The sequence below is a fragment of the Trachypithecus francoisi genome, unplaced genomic scaffold, assembly GCF_009764315.1.
Source record: "Trachypithecus francoisi isolate TF-2019V2 unplaced genomic scaffold, Tfra_2.0 Lachesis_group2, whole genome shotgun sequence".
Classification (NCBI taxonomy): domain Eukaryota; kingdom Metazoa; phylum Chordata; class Mammalia; order Primates; family Cercopithecidae; genus Trachypithecus; species Trachypithecus francoisi.
In genome coordinates this window covers 108,901,515-108,916,948 of record NW_022681465.1, presented here as the reverse complement: position 1 = coordinate 108,916,948, position 15,434 = coordinate 108,901,515, and the positions used below count along the sequence as shown (strand labels likewise).

The 15,434-nt window shown below is 40.5% G+C and overlaps 1 non-coding gene across 1 annotated transcript; it reads left to right on the top strand.

The window, feature by feature from the left end:
* The first annotated feature begins 3,719 nt into the window (after window positions 1–3,719).
* On the top strand, window positions 3,720–3,829 carry LOC117066176. The gene has a single exon (XR_004430175.1). It is a non-coding gene; the product is annotated as a U6 spliceosomal RNA (small nuclear RNA).
* The last annotated feature ends 11,605 nt before the right edge of the window (window positions 3,830–15,434 follow it).

Sequence of the window (15,434 nt, the reverse complement as noted above, 5' to 3'; positions counted from 1 at the left end):
CTGTCTCAAAAAAAAAAAAAAAAAAAAGAAGTAAACTTGTGTCATGGGGGTTTGTTGTACAGATTGTTTCATTACCCAGGTATTAAGCCTAGTACCCATTAGTTATTTTTTCTACTCTTCTCTGTCCTCCCACCCTCCACCCTCAAGGAGGCCTCAGTGTCTGTTGTTACCTTCTTTGTATTCATAAGTTCTCCATCATTTAGCTCCTGCTTCTAAGTGAGAACATGTGGTATTTGGCTTTCTGTTACTGCGTTAGTTTGCTAAGGATAATGGCCTCTAGCTCCATCCATGTTCCCACAAAAGAAATGATATCATTCTTTTTTATGGCTGCATAGTATTCCATGGTGGATACACATATGTTTAAGAAGAGTTTTAATTCAATGTCGTATAATATACAGTCTATATTCACATTTCCCTAATTGTCACAAGTTACTTCTTTTCTTGCTTTTTAAAAACTTCATTCAAAATTAATATATGTGCATGTTAAAAATGCAAAAAGTAAAAAAGGTTATCTCATGGAGCTTAGACTATATTCTATCTCTGACCCCATCATGCAAACATTGTGAATCATTTCACAGGTATGGTCTTAGAAATTTTCTACAAATATACACTACATATATTTAGATGGATGGAAACATTGTATAATAGAAGGTATTTTCATATAAACACATATAAATGTCCTCTTTTCATATGAGCACATATAAGTTCTACTCATTGATGTTTTCTTAATAACCTTTATTTTTAGAGCACTTTTAGGTTCATAGCAAAATTGAGCAGAAAGTATAGAGAGTTCATATATGCTCCCTGTCCCTACAGACACACAACCTCCTCTACCATGGACATCCGGCACCAAAGTGGTACATTTATTACAACTGATGAATCTACATCGACACATCATTACCACCTAAAGTCCATAGTTTACATTAGGGTGCTCACCCCCGGTGCCGGGGGTAACAGGGGCTGGAGTCTCCTAGGGTTGGCTTATATCCTGGGTTTGCTGGAGCATGGAGTTATGGGGGCCAGCCTGGAGACTGGGGCAGCAGGGACTGGCCTGGTTCTGGGTGGCTTGGAGCCTATATCTGTGGGGACTGGCCTGGAGCCTGGAGTTGTGGGGGATAGTCTGCCACTGGGGCAGGCCTGGAGACTTAGTCTACAGGTACCAGCTTGGAGACTAGGGGTGTGGGAGCCTGGCACTGAGTTTCACTGGAGAACACTGGTGCGCCGGGCCTGTGGCAAAGTCTGGGACTCACTTTACTCTCCTTCCCCAACTTGGAGGATATCTCTCTCTATGTTGTGTTGCCTGGTTTGGAGAGGTGATGTGATGCAGAAAATGTGACACTGTTCTTCCTACTTTCTTCAGTGGGTCCTTTTGTAATTATCTGCTACACACAGGTGTTATAATCTCTCAAATGAATTCCTTAGCTCTTATGAAGATATTTTCATGCATGAAGAGTTGTTCAAATAGATGTTTCTATGAGGGGGTAAGTGCTGGAAAGTCCTATTCCACCACTTTGCTGATGTCACGATCCAAGATCCGCACTTCCTCTTTCTCTTTCTTTTCTTTCTTTCTCTCTTTCTCTCTCTCTCTTTCTTTCTTTCTTTTTCTTTCTTTCTTTCTTTCTTTTTTTCTCTCTCTCTCGTTCTTTCTTTTTCTCTCTCCTTTCTTTGTTTCAAGGCTAGTCAAGTGAAGAAATGGAAGTAGAGAGAGAACAAAGAAATCTATAACCAGTTACGATCAATTAGTTTTAAATAGCACTGCACTCCAACCAGCCCTCACTATCTTTTGATTAGTGGTAGCATAGTATATCTTTCTCCATCCCTTTACTTTTAATCTATATGTGTCTATGTTTTAAAAGGGTTTCTTGTAGACAATATATAGCTGGGTCTTATTTTTTGATCCACTCTGGAAATCTGTCTTTTAATTGGAGTATTTAGACAGCTGACATTTAAACTGATTATTAATATTATTGGATTAATATCTGTGATATTTGTGACTATTTTCTATTTGTTGTCCTTGCTATTTGTTCCTATTTTTGTCTTCCATACTTCTGGCTTTTGAGGTATTAATGGAGCATTTTATTATGATGTAGTTATATAATGATATATATATGATATATTATATATCATATATTATAGAATGATATTATAACATATTATTCCATTTAGTCTTCTTTCTTAGTATATCAATTATGCCACTTCATTTTTTTTTTTTAAGGTGAAGTCTCACTCTGTAGCCCAGGCTGGAGTGCCGTGGTATGATCACGGCTCACTGCAGCCTCAAACTCCTGGGCTCAAGTAATTCTCCTGCTCCAGCCTCCAGAATGGCTTAGACTATAGGCGCACACCACTGTGCCTGGCTAATTTTTAATTTTTTTGTAGAGACAGGGTCTTGCTATGTTGCCCAAACTGGTCTTGAACTCCTGGGCTCAAGCAGTCCTTCTCCCTCCACTTCTCAAAGTGTCGGGATTACAGGTGTGATTCAGTGCACCTGGTCACTTATGCATCTTCTTAAAATCTTTAAAGTGGTTGCCCTAGAATTTGCAATATACATTTACAATGAATTCAAGTCCACTTTCGAATACAGGCATACCTTGCTTAATTGCACTCTGTGAGTACTGTGCTTTTTACAAATTGGAGGTTTGTGGCAACCCTGCATCAAGTAAATTTATTGGTACTATTTTTCCAATAGCATTCGCTCACTTTGTGTCTCTGTGTTACATTTTGGTAATTCTCACAATATGTTAAATATATATCTATATCTATTTATATAGATGTATATTTATATCTATATCTATTTATGTTGATATATAGATATAGATATATAGATTTTTTTTTTTTTTTTTGAGATTGAGTCTTGCTCTGTCACCCAGGCTGGAGTGCAGTGGCATGATCTCAGTTCACTGCAACCTCTGCCTCCCAGGTTCCAGAGGTTATCTTGCCTCAGCCTCCCAGGTAGCTGGGACTACAGATGCTTGTGACCACATTGGCTAATTTTTGTATTTTCAGTAGAGATGGGGTTTCACCATGTTGGCCAGGCCAGTCTCGAATTCCTGACCTCAGGTGATCTGCCCACCTCAGCCTCCCAAAGTGCTGGGATTACAGGCGTGAACCACTGCACCCAGCCTCTCACTTTAAATCAAATGTCAGAAATAATTATAGTTAGTGAGGAAGGCATTTTGAAAGTCTGTATAGACCAAAAGCTAGATGTCTTGTGGCAAACAGCCAAGTTCTGAATGCAAAGGAAGAGTTCTTGGAGGAAATTAAAAGTGTACTCCAGTGAATACACAATGCTAAGAAAGTAAAACAACTTTATTGCTGATATGGAGTGAGTTTTACTGGTCTGGGTAGAAGATCAAACCAGCCACATATTCTTTTATCCAAAGCCTAATCCAAGCAAAGGCCCTAACTGTTCAAGTCTGTGAAGGCTGAGATAGGGAAGAAAGCTGCAGAAGAAAAGTTGGAAGCTAGCAGAGGCTGATTCATTAGGTCTAAGAAAAGAAGCCATCTCCAGAACATAAAAGTGTAAGGGGAAGCAGCAAGTGCTGATGCAGAAGCTGCAGCAAGTTGTCCAGAAGATCTACTTAAGATAATTGATGAAAGGTGGCAATCATTACAACCGATTTTCAGTGGGGGGAGAAATGTTATATTGGAAGAAGATGTTATCTAGGACCTTTACAGCTACAGAGAAAAAGACAGTGCTGGCTTCAAAACTTCAAAGGGTGCTGACTTTGGCAGCACATATACTAAAAAAACTGGGATGATACAGAGAAGATTAGCATGGCCCCTGCACAAGGATGACATGCAAATTAGTGAAGCATTCCATAAGACAAACGAACGAACAAACAAACAAAAACTTCAAAGGACAGACTGATTCTCTTGCTAGAGGCTAATGCAGATGGTGATTTTAAGTTGAAGCCAATGTTCATGTACCACTCCAAAAATCCTAGGGCCCTTAAGAATTATGTTAAATCTACTCTTGGTGTGCTCTAGAAATGGAACTACAAAGCTTGGCTGACAGCACATCTGTTTATAGCATGGTATGCTGAATATTTTAAGCCCACTGTTGAGACCTACAGCTCAAAACAACAACAACAACAACAAAAAGATTCCTTTCAAATTATTACTGCTCAATGACAATGCACCCAGCCACCCAAGAGTACTGATGGAGATGTACAAGGATATTAATATTGTTTTCAAGCATGCTAACATAACATCCCTTTGCAACTCACAGATCAAGGAGTCATTGTAACTTTCAAGTATTACTATTTAAGAAATAAATTTCATAAGGCTATGGCTACCATAGATAGTGATTCCTCTGATGGATCTGGAAAAATTAATTGAAAATCTTCTGGAAAACATTCACTATTCTAGATGATGCCATTAAGAACATTCATGATTCATGGGAGGATATCAAAATAAGAACATTCACAGGAGTTTGAAAGAAGTTGATGCTAATCCCTTCACAGATGACTTGAAGGGGTTCAAGAGTTCTGTGGAAAAAGTAACTGCAGATGTAGTGGAAATAGCAAGAGAACTAGAAGTGGAACCTGAAGATGGGACTGAATTGCTGCAATCTCACAATCAAACTTGAAGAGATGAAGAGTTGCTTCTTATGGATGAACAAAGCAAGTGGTTTCTTGATAAGGAATCTTTTCCTGGGGAAGATGTTGTGAACATTGTTGAAATGACAACAACTGATATAGAGTATTACAGAAACTTAGTCAATAAAGCAGTGATATGGTTTGAGAGGATTGGCTCCAATTTTGAAAGAAATTCTACTGTAGGTCAAATGCTATCAAATAGTATTGCATGCTATAGATAAGTCTTCCATCAAAGAAAGAGTCCATTGATGCAGCAAACTTCACTGTTGTCTTATTTTAAGAAATTGCCACAGCTACCCCAACCTTCAGCAACCACTACCCTGATCAGTCAGCAGCCATCAACAATGAGGCAAGACCCTCTACCAGAAAAGATTATAATTTGCTGGAGGATCTGATGATCATTAGCATTTTCTAGCACTAACGTGTTTTTAACTTAAGGTAGGTGTTTTTTTCTTTCTTTTTTTTTTTTTTTGAGACGGAGTTTCGCTTTTGTTGCCTAGGCTGGAGTGCAATGGTGCAATCTCGACTCACCGCAACCTCCGCCTCCCAGGTTCAAGCGATTCTCCTGCCTCAGCCTCCTGAGTAGCTGAGATTACAGGCACGTGCCACCACGCCTGGCTAATTTTGGTATTTTTAGTAGAGACAGGGTTTCTCCATGTTGGTCAGACTGGTCTCGAACTCCCTACCTCAGATGATCTGCTTGCCTCAGCCTTCCACAAGGTGCTGGGATTACAGGTGTGAGCCACCGTGTCCAGACTTTTTTTTTTTTTTTTTTTTTTTTGGCAGTGGCGTTTGGCTCTTGTTGTTCAGGCTGGAGAGCAATGGGGCGACCTCCACTTATTACAATCTCCACCTCCCAGGTTCAAGTGATTCTCCTGCCTTAGCCTCCTGAGTAGCTGCGATTACAGGTGCCCGCCACTATGCCTGGCTAATTTTTTGTGTTTTTAGTAGAAGATAGGGTTTCACCATGTTGGCCAGGCTGGTCTTGAACTCCTGATCTCAGGTGATCCATGTGCCTCAGCCTCCCAGAGTGCTGAGATTACAGGCGTGAGCCACTGCACCCAGGTGGTACATCATTTTTTATGACATAATGTAACTGCACACTTAATGAACTACAGTATAGGGTAAATATAGCTTTTATATGCACTGGGAGACAAAAAATTCACATAATTCAATTTATTGCAATATTTGCTTTATTGTAGTGGTCTGGAGCCAAACACACAATATCCCCCTGGTATCCTTGTAACACTATACTGCTCTGTGAAGAGTGCAAGTATCTTATAATTACAAAACATTCCTAATTCCTTCCTCCCATTCCTTGTATCATTGCTGTCATTCCTTTCATTTACACATAAGCACATTGTTGCTATTACTATTTTGAACAGACTGTTTAAATACATTGTTGCTGTTGCTATTACTATTTTGAACAAGCTGTCTACTGTCAGACTAATTAAAAATGAGAAAAATAAAAGTTTTATTTTACCTTTACTTATTCCTTCTCTGATGCTCTTCTTTTCCTTCATGTAGATCCGTGTCTCTGACCTATATTATTTTCCTTCTCTCTGAAAAACTTCTTTTTACATTTCTTGCAAGGCGGATCTACTGGCAAAAAATGTGCTCAATTTTTTACATGAAAGAGTCTTTATTTTTCCTTAGTTTTGAAAGATGATTTCACAGGGTGCAGAGTTCTAGGCCGGTGTTTTCTTTTCTTTTTTCTTTTTTTTTTGGCGGGGCGGGGGATGTAGTCTCGCTCTGTCGCCCAGACTAGGGTGCAGTGGCTTGATCACAGCTCACTGCAAGCTCCCCTTCCTGGATTCACACCATTCTCCTGCCGCAGCCTCCCAAGTAGCTGAGACTACAGGCGCCCGCCACCACGCCTGGCTAATTATTTTTGTATTTTTAGTAGAGACAGGGTTTCACCGGGTTAGCCAGGATGGTCTCGATCGGCTGACCTTGTGATCTGCCCGCCTCAGCCTCCCAAAGTGCTGGGATTACAGGCGTGAGCCACCGCGCCCGGCGCCGGTGGTTTTTTTCTGTCATCATTGTAACTATTTTATTCTGCTGTCTTCTTGCTTACACAGTTTCTGAGACGTCAGATGTTATCTTTGCTCCTCTATAGGTAAAGTTCGTTTTCCTCTGGCTTCCTTCAGGATTTTTCTTTTATCTTTAGTTTTCTGGCATTTGAATATGATGTGCCTAACTGTCATTTTTTGGGCATTTATCCTGCTCAGTGTTCTCTGAGCTTTCTGGATCTGTTGTTTGGTGTCTGACATTAATTTGGGGAAAATTCTCACTTATTATTGCATAAAATATTGCTCCTCTTCCTTCTATTTCTTTTCCTTCTAGTATTCCCTAGTATTGTATGTTACACATACAATAGCTGTCCCACGTTTCTTAGATACTCTCTTCTGTTTTTTTTTAGTTCCAGTCTTTTCCATCTTTGCTTTTCAGTTTAGGAGGTTTCCATTGTCATATCCTCAAGCTCAGAGATTCCTCCCTCAGCCACATCCAGTCTGCTAAGAAGTCCATCAAAGGCATTCTTCATTTCCGTTACAGTATTTTGATCTCTAGCATTGTCCATGATTGTATCTTAGAATTTCCATCATTCTGCTCACATTATCCACCTGCTCTTGCATGTTTTCCCTTTAAAATCCTTAGCTTAGTAATCATAGTTCGTAAAAATTCCTGGCTTAGTAATTCTAACTTTCCTGCCATATCAGACTCTGGTTTTGATGTTTTAGTCTTTTCAAATTGTGGGTTTTTTTTTTTCTCCTTTCAGTGTTTTTAATAAATTTTTGTTGAAAGGTGGACATGCTGTACTAGCTACAAGAAACTGCCTTGATAATGGAGTGGTGAAATGTGAGGGACAGGAAATGTCTATCACCCTATGATTAGGTCTCCGTCTTTTGGTAGTCTACGCCTCTGGTCTGTTAGCTGTCCCTGCGCTGCTTCAGGTTTTTCTCCCCTTAGGCGGGACAGGATGGATACAGTAGGCTGGAGTTAACAAATTCTCCTTTTCTCAAGTAGGTTAGGTTTTGATAAAACCCCAGCTGGGCAGACTCTGAAAAATAGTTCCTCCTGAGAGCAGACCTTGTTCAGAACAGAGTGATCTGGTTTGTTTCAAAATCGTTCCTTGCCTCTTCCCCCTGCAGGAAGCATGAAGGGGTTTTTCTTCAAAATTCACTGTAAGAACCAGGTCAGGCGCCTGGAAGTAAAGCTTCCCAAAGTGTGGGGGCCCCCAAGACTGGGTCACCCTGGAGACTTAAACTCACATTTGTCTATACCTAGTTTCCAGCAGTTTGTGAATTACAGTTCCCCTTCTCCTACCCTAGCACTAGTTCCTGGGGTGGTTTCTGCTCTGCTAAGTTGTGATTCTCTGCATTTACCTGTCTGTTTCTTCAGTTTTGGGGGCAGCACTTAGCCCTTTGACTTCACCTCTGTAATAGATCTAAAAAAAAATGTTGATTTTTTTCAGTTTGTTCAGCCTTTTACTTGTTAGGACAGAGTAGTATCTTCTAAGCTCCTTAGGCACTAGACTGGAGAGTCAGTTTTTTTGATGTCTCTTTAATTTGCTTTATTCCAAGCCAGTTCCCCTGCCCATTTATACCCATAACAGATAATTTTTAAGAGAGTTCATATCTGTGTATTCTTTCTTAATTAAAAAAGAATTAAAAGTTTGATAGAAGAGCACTGAAAAACGGACAATGTTACTTTTTTCTGTTGTCTATGCCTCAAAAAAGTCTAACAATGGGACCTGAAGTTTTTAAACTGGCACTGTAACTTATGCCAAAAATGTTGATAAAAAACAGATATCCTATACTGTGTCCATGACAGCACAGAATGCCACGACTTAAAACCAGCCATGAGGACCGGTTGTGGTGGCTCATGCCTGTAATCCCAGCACTCTGGGAGGCCAAGAAGGGAGGATTGCTTGAGCTGAGGAGTTCAAGACTAGCCTGGGCAACACAGCGAGACCCGGTCTCCATGTTAAAAAGAATAAAGATAGCTATGAGCACATACAGCATTAAAACTTAATTTTTTCCTAAGTCTGCTTGACTATCCAAGACAATGTCATAGAAGTTTTGAACTGAAAGAACCTCAGAAGCAGGCTAACTCCATTCCCTATATTACCAGGGAGGAAACTGACTCCCAAAGAATCTGTGGCTTGTCAAGATCACACTGGCAGTCAATTGTAGAGATGGCAGTAGAAATAAGGTATCTTCACTTTCAATTATCTTTATGTCTGATTCTTTCATCATCTTCTCTCCCATAGCCTTCTATCCTTTTATTTCATTTCTTTTCCATTTCTTCCTTCCCCTCCTTCCCTCCTTTCCTTCTAATAAGCAAATGAGCAGACTACAGATTTTTTTTTTTTTTTGATAATTTAAAACATGGTTTTACTCTGTTGCCCAGGCTGAAGTGCAGTGGTACAATCACAGCTCACTACAGCCTGGAACTCCTGGGCTCAAACAATCCTCGTGCCTAGTCCTGAGCAGGTGGGACTACAGGTGTGCACGACCATGCCCAGCCAACAACAGACCTTTTTTAAGGAAAACAAATCACCCTGTTACCCTTCTGCCAAGATTTGTCCATAGTGGCATTATTGACGTTTGGGCTAGATAATTCTTTTTTCTTGGGGGCTCTTCTTTACATTGTAAGGTATTTAGCAGCATCACCGCATCCTAGCCATTAGATGCAAGTAGTCAATATGAATTCAAAATTTTATGTAGCTCAGGTGACAGGAGATGGTGGTACCAGAAGAAGTCAAGGGTTGGGGTGATAACAAGGCCTCTCAAGGTCGAGGTCTGCTTCGTGGTGACTCAGCAGGAGACTCTGTGACTTGACTGCTGGGAAACTCTTTGGGAGACCTGACCTGGGGCCAAAGTAAAGTTATCCTGAGTTGTGAACCTACGCTATTTAAGGAAAACAACAACAACAACAAAAAAAAAAACCCCAAAACCCAAGAAAAAAAAGCAAACAAAAAAGCAACAAAATTGTATGTAGTTGTAGCAATAGCCTAGATACAATTTCTTTTCTTTTCTTTTTTTCCTTTTGAGATGGAATCTCATTCGGTCACCCAGGCTAGAGTGCAGTGGCACGATGACTGGTCACTGCAACCTCCGCCTCCCAGGTTGAAGCAATTCTCCTGCCTCAGCCTCCCAAGTAGCTGGGACTACAGGTGCGTGCCACCATACGTGGCTAATTTTTGTATTTCTAGTGGAGATGGGGTTTCACCATGTTAGCTAGGCTGGTCTCAAACTCTTGACCTCAGGTGATCCACCTACCTTGGCCTCCCAAAGTGCAGGGATTACATAAAAAGGATGCCTCAAACCCTAACTTAACAAAAAATATATGAAAAAAAAAAAGGGTATGGGAGAAGGGATGTATTAACTTTCTTAACACTAAAGACAAGGGTTGTTGTACTGCTCTGAGATGAGTAGGTCTAAGAAGTCAAATGATACCACCAGGATTTTCTCTCCTTGTCTCAGATCTGCTTTCTGCTATGTTGGCTTCATTTTCATGAACTGCAGACAAACTGAGGATATAGCTGCAGGGAGTTTCAACCTTATGATCCACAGTTTACCAACCCAAATCAAAGAGAGGCTTTCTTCTAGCAGTTTCCCAGGAAAACGCTCTGATTGACCCAACTTGAGTCATGTGATTAACACTCAGCCTAATCACTGTGGCTGTGGAGACAGATTATTAAGAGTGGTCAGGCCTAGGTCACTTGCCTACACCTTTGACAGAGGAAAGTACCCTAGAAATTAAATGATTAGGGTAAAGGAGACACAGTTCCACAATAGACAAAGGGATGCTGTCACTGGAAAGGAAAGCAGCGATGCTAGGTAGACAAAAATACCAGATGTCCATGTCATCTGTTTACGATATTCAATGACTCGTTTCCTCAAGTTGTAGTGCTATGATTTCCTTAAGTGTTCTGCTACCATTGAACTTTAAGGTGATTTGAAATATTTTTCCATTATAAAAGCAGTGTTCTTTTTCAGTGCCTTCTGAATGACGTCTACTAAATTTCCCATCAGTTTTCTCAAACGGGCCTTTGGTTTGAATTCGGAACTACAAGATTGAAAATGGAATGATTTACCACCTAATTTAAGGCTATTCAGTTTTGCTTTATCCCCTTTTGCTTTTATACTTCCATTATAATCCTTCCATCTGTGATTATACCAACGGTTGTGGCAGTATCTGCTCCAGCTGCATGGGCACATTTGAATACATTAGTGTGCTATGTCAGTGGTTTAGGAAATGTTTTATGGTAGCATGAAGATTTATTTCTAACTCTTGTAGGACCTGCTTTATTATTTCTTTTAACTATTAACCTCAAAAACAATATTGTTCAATTTTGAGCCTTTAGACCTGTACATGCACTTAAAATACAGGATCACTCTAGTATCCTAATGTCTGTGAAATATGCCTCTGGTTGTTTTATTACTATGAAATCTATCTACCTCATTTACCTGTATAAATTTACTTCTCCATATTTTAAGACCTAGCTCAAATGTTACTCCCTTTTACATGATTTAGTCAGACAATATTAATCAAATGAATGTTAAATAGTAAAAGTGAAATTACATGAAAAGCCCCACATTTTGCATATTTAAGCTGTTTTTCATTGTCTTACACGGTGTTGAAGGTGGGACCCACTCTTTTTTTTTTTTTTTTTTTTTTTTTGAGGCGGAGTCTCGCTCTGTCGCCCGGACTGGAGTGCAGTGGCCGGATCTCAGCTCACTGCAAGTTCCGCCTCCCGGGTTTACGCCATTCTCCTGCCTCAGCCTCCCGAGTAGCTGGGACTACAGGCACCCGCCACCTCGCCCGGCTAGTTTTTGTATTTTTTTAGTAGAGACGGGGTTTCACCGTGTTAGCCAGGATGGTCTCGATCTCCTGACCTCGTGATCCGCCCGTCTGGGACCCACTCTTGAATCTTCTTTTAGTGGTGGAATGAGGTACATATTGTTCATTAGTGTCACTCATATTGCATTTATGATTTGTCCAGGTGAATTTACAAACAGTAGGTAGTTCTGTTGCTGGAGGGTCATCTGTGAATTAAGCCAATGATAACATTTGAGGGGCTCTGTGTCTCCATCTGCATCCCATAATGTGGATTTTTGCCACTTATTTCAGCGGTATATACAAAAACAGCTTGTTGCCATCGTAATATTTGTTTCCCTATTTGTCTTTCCCTACTGTGAGCCCCCAAAATCTAAGATAGGTCTCAATTTAGGAAGTTTATCTTGCCAAAGTTAAGGATGCGCACCCGTGACACAGCCTCAGGAGGTCCTGATGACATATGCCCACGGGGGTCCAAGCACAGCTTGCTTTTATACATTTTAGGGAGACATGAGACATCAATCAGTACATCTAAGATGAACATTGGTTCGGTCTGGAAAGACAGGACATCTCAGAAGTGGTGAGGGGGCTTCCAGGTCACAGGTAGATAAGAGACAAATGGTTGCATTCTTTTGAGTTTCTGATTGGCCTCTCCAAAGAAGGCAATCAAATGCCCATTTATCTCAATGAGCAGAGGGATGATGTTGAATAGAATGGGAGGCAGGTTTGCCCAAGCAGTTCCCAGCTTGACTTTCCACTTGGCTTAGTGATTTTGGGGCCCCAAGATTTATTTTCCTTTCATATAACATGCCAACTTTCACATTTTGCCCAAAGAAAATCTGTAGAGAGGCCGGGCAGGGTGGTTCACACCTATAATCCCAGCACTTTGGGAGGCCGAGGCGGGCAGATCACAAAGTCAGGAGTTTGAGACCAGCCTGGCCAACACGGTGAAACCCCATCTCCACTAAAAACACAAAAATTAGCCAGACATGGTGGCACGTGCCTGTAGTCCCAGCTACTCAGGAGGCTGAGGCAGGAGAATCACTTGAACCTGGGAGGTGGAGGTTGCGGTGAGCCAAGATCTGTCACTGCACTCCAGCCTGAGCAACAGAGCAAGACTCCATTTCAATAAATAAATAAATAAATAAATAAAATCTGTAGAGAGCCGCAGAGGCTACTGTGGCCATAACCTGTTGTAGTCCATGCTTCAAGACCTGCAAGAACTTCATCTTGTCCCAAAAGATGCGATTTCTTTTTTTTTTTTTTAAGACGGAAACCCTGTCTCTATGAAAAATACAAAACTTAGCTGGATGCAGTGGTGCGCATCCCAGCTACTGGGGATGCAGAGGTGGGAGGATTGCTTGAGCCTGGAAAGTCAAGGCTGTAATAAGCCATGATCATTCCACTGCACTCCAGGCTGGGCAGCACAGCAAGACACTGTCTCAAAAAAAAAAAAGAAAAGAGAAAAGAAGCAAATAAAAGATTTGTCATTAGGAGATAGTTTAATGAATTATAATATTGCCATACAATGGAATACTTTGCAGCTGTAAAAACAAATAAGTTTTTATGTGTTGATATGGTACAACTTCCAAGATATATAGGCACTATAGCAGAATAATTAAAAGTTTGGACCCTGGAGACTGACTCTGTAGATTCAAAGACCAGCTCTGCTAATTATTAGCTGTGTAAACTTGGACAAATTTTTCAAGCTCAGTTCCTTAGTTTTTTTATCTGTGAAATGAGGATGCCAATGGCAACTACCCCGCAGGATTGTTTTGAGGCACAAATGAGTTGCTACATACCATGCACTTAGAACAGTGTCTCACACATAGTAAAATAATTGAACCACAGCAGTGAGATGTGAGCGAATGATTTTTGAAATGTAATATAATTCATAAAAAATGAAAACTGAATCTTTGAAAAATTCATTGCCATGAAACATTTTCACCGTTTCTGCCTTGGGTTGTAGTATTGTACATTTTCACGGCCAGGAATATCTCCTCTTTTATAGTCTTCTATTATTATAATCTCTTTGAGGACGAGGCCTGGGTTTTCCTCAGTTTGTAGACTTGCATGGCCTCTGGCTTCTGCCATGTTCAGGGCAAATTCCTTATGTATTTGTTGACTAACTTAATAAAATATTCAGATTCCTGTCTGCATATAAGTATAATTGCAGAGCCCTGACATTTAGAGAGTAGTTTTAGGCCCTGTTAGGAGGCTGATCCTGTAATGTCAACATTAAGGACAAGTCTGTAGTTTTTTTTTTTTTTAACATAGAAGGAGGAAGTTTATATCTAGCTGGAGCAATATTCTGAGAGGTTTTATCACTAGTTAGATGTATAAAGGCAGGCCAGCTCTTAACCTTTCTGAGACTCAGAGGTTCTAAAAATTATTAGTCCTGGTCCTCTTTTAAAAATAAAATTCTTAGAAAACAACGGGAAGTTGTAGTGAGCCGAGAACACGCCACTGCACTCCAGCCTGGGAGACAGAGATGCTGTCTGAAAAAAAAAAAAAATTGTGTCGTATCTGCATATAATGTACATGCACCCTCCTGTTAAATCATCTCTAGATTACTGATAAATCCTAATACAATGTAAATGATATGTAAGTAATTGTTATACTATATTATTATTATTATTTTATTTTATTTTGTGAGATGGAGTTTTGCTCTTGTTGCCCAGGCTGGAGTGCAATGACCGATCTTGGCTCACGCAACCTCTGCCTCCTAGGTTCAAGTGATTCTTCTGCCTCAGCCTCCCGAGTAGCTGCGATTACAGGCATGCGCCACCACACCCAGCTAATTTTGTATTTTTAGTAGAGACAGGGTTTCTCCATGTTGGTCAGGCTGGTCTCGAACTCCCATCCTCAGGTGATCTGCCCGCCTCAGCCTCCCAAAGTGCTGGGATTACAGGCATGAGCCACCACACCCAGCCTATATTTTTAGATGTATGTCATGTTTTATTGGTTTTTTAAAAAATGTTTTCTGAATACTTTTGATCTGCTCTTGGTTGAATCGGTGTATGTGGAAGGCTTGGATGTGGAGGGCCAACTCTGCTTCACTATGAGTATATTACCTAGATATTTAAACTTCTTAAAAAACCTGTGGATGAATAAAAATATTCAATGTATTAGGAATATGAGGAAAAGTATAACAAGATCATTTCATCTAACTTCTTTTTTTTTCTTTTTGAGACAGAGTCTCACTCTGTCAGCCAGGCTAGAGTGCAGTGATCTTGGCTCACTGCAGCCTTGACCTCCTGGACTCAGATGATCCTCACACCTCAGCCTCCCAGGTAGCTGGGACTACAAGCATGCACCATCACACCCGGCTAATATTTGTAGTTTTTGTAGAGATGGGGTTTCAGCATGTAGCCTAGGCTGGTCTTGAACTCCTGGGCTCAAGCAATCCACCCACCTCAGTCTCCCAAAGTGCTGTGACTACAGGCGTGAGCCACTGTGCCTGGCCATTTTGTATAACTTAAGCCTTTGCCTCTGAGATTAAGGTCACCTAAAATTCTTAAGTAAAATAAGGCCTAAAATGTTTCCTTTGTGATATTTAGTGATATGGTTTCTCTACCTTCCTAAATCATTTCAAATAAATGTCAGTTATTATCTCATGTAGGGTTGATTGTGTTGCCTTTTTCCAGAGTAATTTTACTATAAAATATAATAATGAAAATGAAGCATTTTCTTTTTCTCTTTTTCTTTTCCTTTTTTCTTTTTTTTTGAATTTTTTTGAGATTTTTGAGTTTCGCACTTTCACTCAGGCTGGAGTGTAATGGTGTGATCTTGGCTGCAACCTCTGCCTCCCAGGTTCAAGCAGTTCTCCTGCCTCAGCCTCCTGAGGAGCTGGGATTACAGGCACCTGCCACCACGCCCAATTAATTTTTATTGTTTTAGTAGAGATGATATTTCAGCATGTTGACCAGGCCGGTCTCAAACTCCTGACCTCAGGTGATCCACCCACCTTGGTCTCCCAAAGTGCTA